This window comes from Haplochromis burtoni, unplaced genomic scaffold, assembly GCF_018398535.1.
Source record: "Haplochromis burtoni strain Fernald_Lab_line unplaced genomic scaffold, NCSU_Asbu1 Contig_317, whole genome shotgun sequence".
Taxonomy (NCBI): Eukaryota; Metazoa; Chordata; class Actinopteri; order Cichliformes; family Cichlidae; genus Haplochromis; species Haplochromis burtoni.
In genome coordinates, this window is record NW_024582678.1 from 610,121 (window position 1) to 616,620 (window position 6,500).

The following is a 6,500-nucleotide window of genomic DNA, read 5'->3' on the forward strand; positions in this document are numbered from 1 at the left end:
CGTGTAGTGGGGAAGAACTCAAATGATAGTGAATATAAAAACGTAATCAATACGAGCTACAATGCTTAGAGCAGGGGCCTCAAACTCACGGCCCTGGGGCCACTTCCAGCCCATGTCACCCTACAGAAAGAAATCTAATGCAATCTGGCCCTTGATGTTCCTTTTTTTGTTAGGGACGATCTGTTTGTTGTCGAGTGCAGTATTTAAATAAGTTCTTTAAAAAGCCCAAACTGATTTAATATGAAGGCAATATGAGCAGAGAGTACAAACATCCTGAGGGATTGGCTGTGTTATTTCAGTGAGAGAGTCAAAAACTAATGTGTACACTTCTGTCTGCATTTTGATTTTGTTGAATACGAACAAAATAATAGCAGAAGTACTGCTATGTGTCTGGCCAGAAAGAGAGGACCAATGTGTTTATTATAGTTCAATGAAAGGCTTCAGTTAGTTACGAGGGAGAGAAAAATAATTTGAGTTTACATTTGCAGTTTTGTCTTGTTATACAATATTTAAAATAATAATAAAAAACAAAACAAAACACTATATTCACTACATTTTAGGAAATATTTGTGGGGTTTATTCTCTTTATTTTGGGGTGAGTCGATCTTCTGTTTTTCGACTGCAGCTAGTCCAGAATGCTGCTGCACGCCTTTTAACTGGCACTCGTAGATACGAGCATATCACCCCAGTTTTATATTCACTTCATTGGCTGCCCGTGCATTTTAGGATCCATTTTAAGCTGCTTTTATTTGTTTTTAAATGTTTGTCCAATGCTGCCCCTCTGTACCTCTCTGAGCTTCTTCATCCATACATACCTTCCCGGTCCCTCAGGTCGGCAGACCAGCTCCTCCTGAGCGTGCCCAGGACTAATCGTAAGCTCAGAGGGGATCGGGCGTTTGCTGTGGCAGCACCAAAATTGTGGAATGAGTTGCCTTTACATGTTAGACAGGCACCTTCCTTATCTGTTTTTAAATCACGTCTTAAAACATATTTATTTACCTTGGCTTTTAGCACAGCAGGACTTGTTGATGTCTCTTAATATGTTTCTTATTAATTATATTATTTTTAATTTTAAGATATTTTATATGTAATTTAAACTGTTTTCTCTCTGTTTTATATTTGTAGCACTTTGGTCAACATTGTTGGTTGTAAAGTGCATTATAAATAAAGATGCTATGCTATGCTATGCTACTTGAACACCAAGGTGGCCCTCCAATGAGATGACAGTGCCAGCACACCCACAGCTCATTTAGGGTTGAAACCCCTGGCTTAGAGCATATATTTTTATTAAACTATATTAATAGAAATATGACTTGTCTTTTACTGGCTAAATACAAAAGTGCAGAGAAAATGGCTGTGCAACCTGTACTAATATTGAATTACTAATCACTTAAAAAAACAAAGGAGAAATAGACATGCTAACTATTCACATATGTTACGTGTTTTTTTTTCTAACTCATGAACAGAATGTAGTCTAATAACTAATAGCATGCAGAGGATTGATTATCAGAAAGATTAATGGCATACGCAGGCTGCAGTGACAGATTTATAAGAAGTACAGTTTGATTTATGGATTATGGAAATGAAGAGGACTACCTTTCTTCAAAGGTATCAACGAATCAGTGATCACTGACTGTGACTGTGTGAGAGAAATACACATGTACTGCAGGTGATGGTACATTTAACCAGTGGTTATCAAACTGTATCAGGATGACAGAGTGCACAGATGGACCATGGAGAACTGTCAGGGACATGTGAGACCTTTGTAGGTTAAAACACTGTGGGCAAAACTCTTTTTTTAAACACTCTTCAATTGTGAATTATTTAGGTTATTCTGTTTGCTGAACATGTCTTCTTGTAAATACTCCATGCAAGTGTTTTTTTAGTACATGTTGTTGAAGAAATATAAAAACTACTGGCTGTAACCATGAAAGAATACATAAATAACAACAAATAAAATTGGGCTTTTACATAGGCTTGGAATGTACATTACAGATATCCGGTGTAACTGATTAATATTTACATTTATTACATTAATATTAACGTTTTAATCTAAAATATGATCAGCCTCTCTCTATTTATCGGCTATGTACCACAGGCCTTCAAGCTGGCAGTAGTAAAACTGTTACTTAAAAAGCCATCTGTAGACCCAGCAGTCTTAGCTAATTATAGGCCAATCTCTAACCTTCCATTCATTAAAAAAATTCTTGAAAGAGTAGTTTTCAAACAGCTAACTGATCATTTGCAGAGGAATGGCTTATTGGAAGTGTTTCAGTCAGGTGTCAGAGCTCATCACAGCACAGAAACAGCTTTAGTGAAGGTTACAAATGATCTTTTTATGGCCTCTGATAGTGAACTCATCTCTGTGCTTGTCCTGCTAGACCTCAGTGCAGCATTTGATACTGTTGACCATAATATCCTATTAGAGCGATTAGAACATGCTGTAGGTATTACAGGTACTGCACTGCAGTGCTTTATATCATATCTTTCTAATAGACTCCAGTTTGTTCATGTAAATGTTGGGTCCTCTTCCCACACTGAGGTTAATTATGGAGTTCCACAGGGTTCAGTGCTAGGACCAATTCTGTTTGCATTATACAGCTCAAATAATTAGCAAAGCGCTATTGACTTCATGAACTTCTACACAGATGAAATTTTAACTATTAGAGAAAAAATTAATCATAATCATCTCACAGATGTAACATTATCTACAACTCCTTTCAGTACCATTGATATTCATTTAGAGTCTCTTTCTCCAATTGATCTTTCTGAGTTAACTTTAGTAATTATTTCCTGTTTTAGAGTGACTGACAAACTAGTTGATGCATTTGGTACTTCCAGGCTGGACGACTGCAATCCATTATTATCAGGATGTCCTAAAAAACTCCCTGAAAGCCTTCAGTTAATCCAAAATGCTACAGCAAGAGTACTGACATGGACTAGGAAGAGAGAGTATATTTCTCCTATACCGGCGTCCCTTCATTGGCTCCCTGTTAAATCCAGAATTGAATTCAAAATCCTCACTTACAAGGTCTTCAATAATCTGGTCCAATCTTATCCTAATGACCTGATAGTACCATATCACCCCATTAGAGCACTTCACTCTTGCTCTGCAGGCTTACTTGTTGTTCCTAGAGTATTTAAAAATAGAATGGGAGGCAGAGCCTTCAGTTTTCAGGCCCCTCTTCTGTGGAACCAGCTTCCAGTTTGGATTCAGGAGACAGACACTATCTCTACTTTTAAGATTAGGCTTCAAACTTTCCTTTTTGCTAAAGCATATAGTTAGGGCTGGATCAGGTGCCCCTGAATCCTCCCTTAGTTATGCTGCAATAGGTATAGGCTGCTGGGGGATTCCCATGATACACTGAGTACTTCTTCTTCACTCACTATGAGTTAACAGACCTCACTGCATTGAATCATACTTGTTGTTAATCTCTGTCTCTCTTCCACAGCATGTCTTTTATCCTGTCTTCCTTCTCTCACCCCAACCGGTCGCAGCAGATGGCCGCCCCTCCCTGAGCCTGGTTCTGCTGGAGGTTTCTTCCTGTTAAAAGGGAGTTTTTCCTTCCCACTGTCGCCAAAGTGCTTGCTCATAGGGGGTCATATGATTGTTGGGTTTTTCTCTGTATGTATTATTATGTGGGTGTAGGGCTACAATATGCGATGTCTGCATGGTTCATCCGTCATTTTATCTCCTGGTAATGTATTATTGTAGTGGGCCGCTACCTGCGTACAATAGAAACGCACCGTTGAGGCACTGTTGCCGTGTGATTTTAGTTGTGTGCCTCTAGATAATAAGTGTAAACTGTACCAATTTAGAAATTGTGTCCTCGTCACTTCAATTATCACACCTTATCTGCACCTATCATTTCATACTACGGACACCTGTGGTTAGTTATTGTATGTCTCCACTGAGGACCTCACATATCGCTCGAGTTGTCAACTAATACATTCTATTAATTCTATCACTACTCTATGCTTCTGCATCGCACAGCACCAGTTCTGGCTCTGTGCGTGCTAAGCTCTCCCTTGTTCTCTCTGCGACACACCCAAGCACACGACAACACAACTTCATCGCACACACACACACACACGTGCAGGCAAACAGACGCACCAGCCCTCACAGACATTCGCACTCATGAAATAGCCACATACGAAAAAGATGAACATTTGTTCATAAACCTACAGTGTCTGTATGCAAACACATAGCTATGAATAGTTGCATACTACCACCCACTCTTTCACTCTCACAAACACAGATATCCCCCACTACCCCTTCAACCAGGTCTCTGCTGGCCTCCTTTCCCAGCCAGTTATGACAATGCTAATGATTCTCACTGGAGCACTGGATGATGGCTGACAGAGCCAACCAGACCAGGACTAGCTGATGATGGAGGGGGAATTGGAGGTTGTAGTGTGTGTGTGTGTGTGTGTGTGTGTGTGTGTGTGTGTGTGTGTGTAAAAAGTGGGGGTTAGAAGACGAGGTCAAGGATGGTGGTGCACACGCTCCTTCTCTGGTGATGTGTTGGGAAGGATGCACCTTTCCCCAGCTCAGTGCTAATTTATTACATTTAAGACAGGGCCTGACACCCTGAATCAGCCTCTATTCAGACCATATTGGCTGGCCAGGGTGGTGGGAGGGTGTGTGTAGCTGAAGGGAGGAAGGGGGAGGTAAACACAAAGGAGGAGAAAGCACGGAGCGGAGAAAACAGAGAGTGACTACATGGAAATTATATGCAATGAAGAGACGTAGCCTCAGGCATGGTGCATGTTTTGCCTGTTTTCTTATAGTTAGTGTATTTATAATTCAAATATATGCCTTTAATAATTTACAGACAGGACATATCAAAAGAAAATGTGTGAGATATTTCTGAGCAATGTGCTGAAAATATTTCACTTTTTAAGCAAACACTTAATCACACGAATGTGATTAAAGGTGATTGCTAACTGAAAATGTGGATACGTTTCATGGTTTAATAATTAATATACTGATTTAGAGTTTATTATACATATTTCTATACATTTTTATCAAGTGTGAGAGCAAAATATTTCACTAAGTCTATATCTTATCTGTTTGCTTGTGTGTTCTTTCTCTACAATCAACAACCATCCTTTCAATCCACTTTAAAGTAGGGGCACAGTGAGGATCCTGAGTCAAATCTGCCATCATTTTTATAGTGTGGACTCATTTTTGGGGTTCTTTCGTAAAGGCAAATGGACTGGTTCTTATATAGTGCTTTTCTACACGGTGAATATATGATGTCATGTAATGATGTCAAGGCTGTAAGCTCATGCTTGAATTCTGATCACAGTCCTGGTGACAGAAAGAGTTACCAATGAAATAAACCTTTGGAGGTTTTAGAATAGAGCATACAAACAGTAGTTCCATGTAAAGGAAGGAATTCATGTCTGTCAACAGTGGCATGTATCCCTGATGGTGAGGTGTCTGTACAGAGGTCCTTTGATCCTGAAAGACAGCACTCAGCACAGCCACAACCTGTTCTTTATTCTGCTTTTTATTTGTGCCTTACCATGTCTGCTGGCTCTATCATTTCTAACTCATCTCTGTCTGACCCAGCAACATTTAATAACTCAGTCAAAGCATCTAACAGCATCACTTAGGGGTGCAGGTAGAGCACGTCATCTACTATTCAGAAGTTTGATGGTTTGATCCCTGCCTGCTCTGGTCTGTATGCCAAATATAGTTAGCAAGATGCTAACCCCAACTATACTAAACCATGCTAACACCTCTGAAGCATCAATCAGAGTGTGAAAGTTAGACAGAAACTACTTATGCATTAGCTAAAAAGTGGTTGTATGAATGAGTGAATGAGGCGTGTTATATAAAGTGCTTTGTGTGGTCAGACTATAAAAGAAACACTATTTACCGACTTGTGCAGGTACCACACAGGCAACCTTCAAACATATTGTGTCTGACACAGATGTCTGTAGGCAACTGCCAGTTTAAGGGACTATGTGGTATGGTAAATGGTAAATGGCCTGCATTTGTATAGCGCTTTTCTGGTCCTTAAGGACCCCAAAGCGCTTTACACTACATTCAGTCATTCACCCATTCACACACACATTCACACATTGGCGATAGCAAGCTACATTGTAGCCACAGCTGCCCTGGGGCGCACTGACAGAGGCGAGGCTGCCGGACATAGGCGCCACCGGGCCCTCTGACCACCACCATGTGATGGGAAACCAATGTGGACTAATCTCTGGAAATTTGCTTGTATAGTAAAATCACACATATAATAAAGGTAATTAATATTTTAACGCAAGGCAGTAATGTGTTCAGCACTTAAACTGTTGCAGTGTTGTTCAGTAAGACTCTTATTCTGTCAACTCAACAGATTGACCTTTGACTTCTGACTTGCACACCAAAAAGGTAAAAAAGAGAATAGAAAATCAATATGAAATAGTATTGAAACTTACACACACACACACACACACACACACACACACACAACACACACACACACACACACACACCC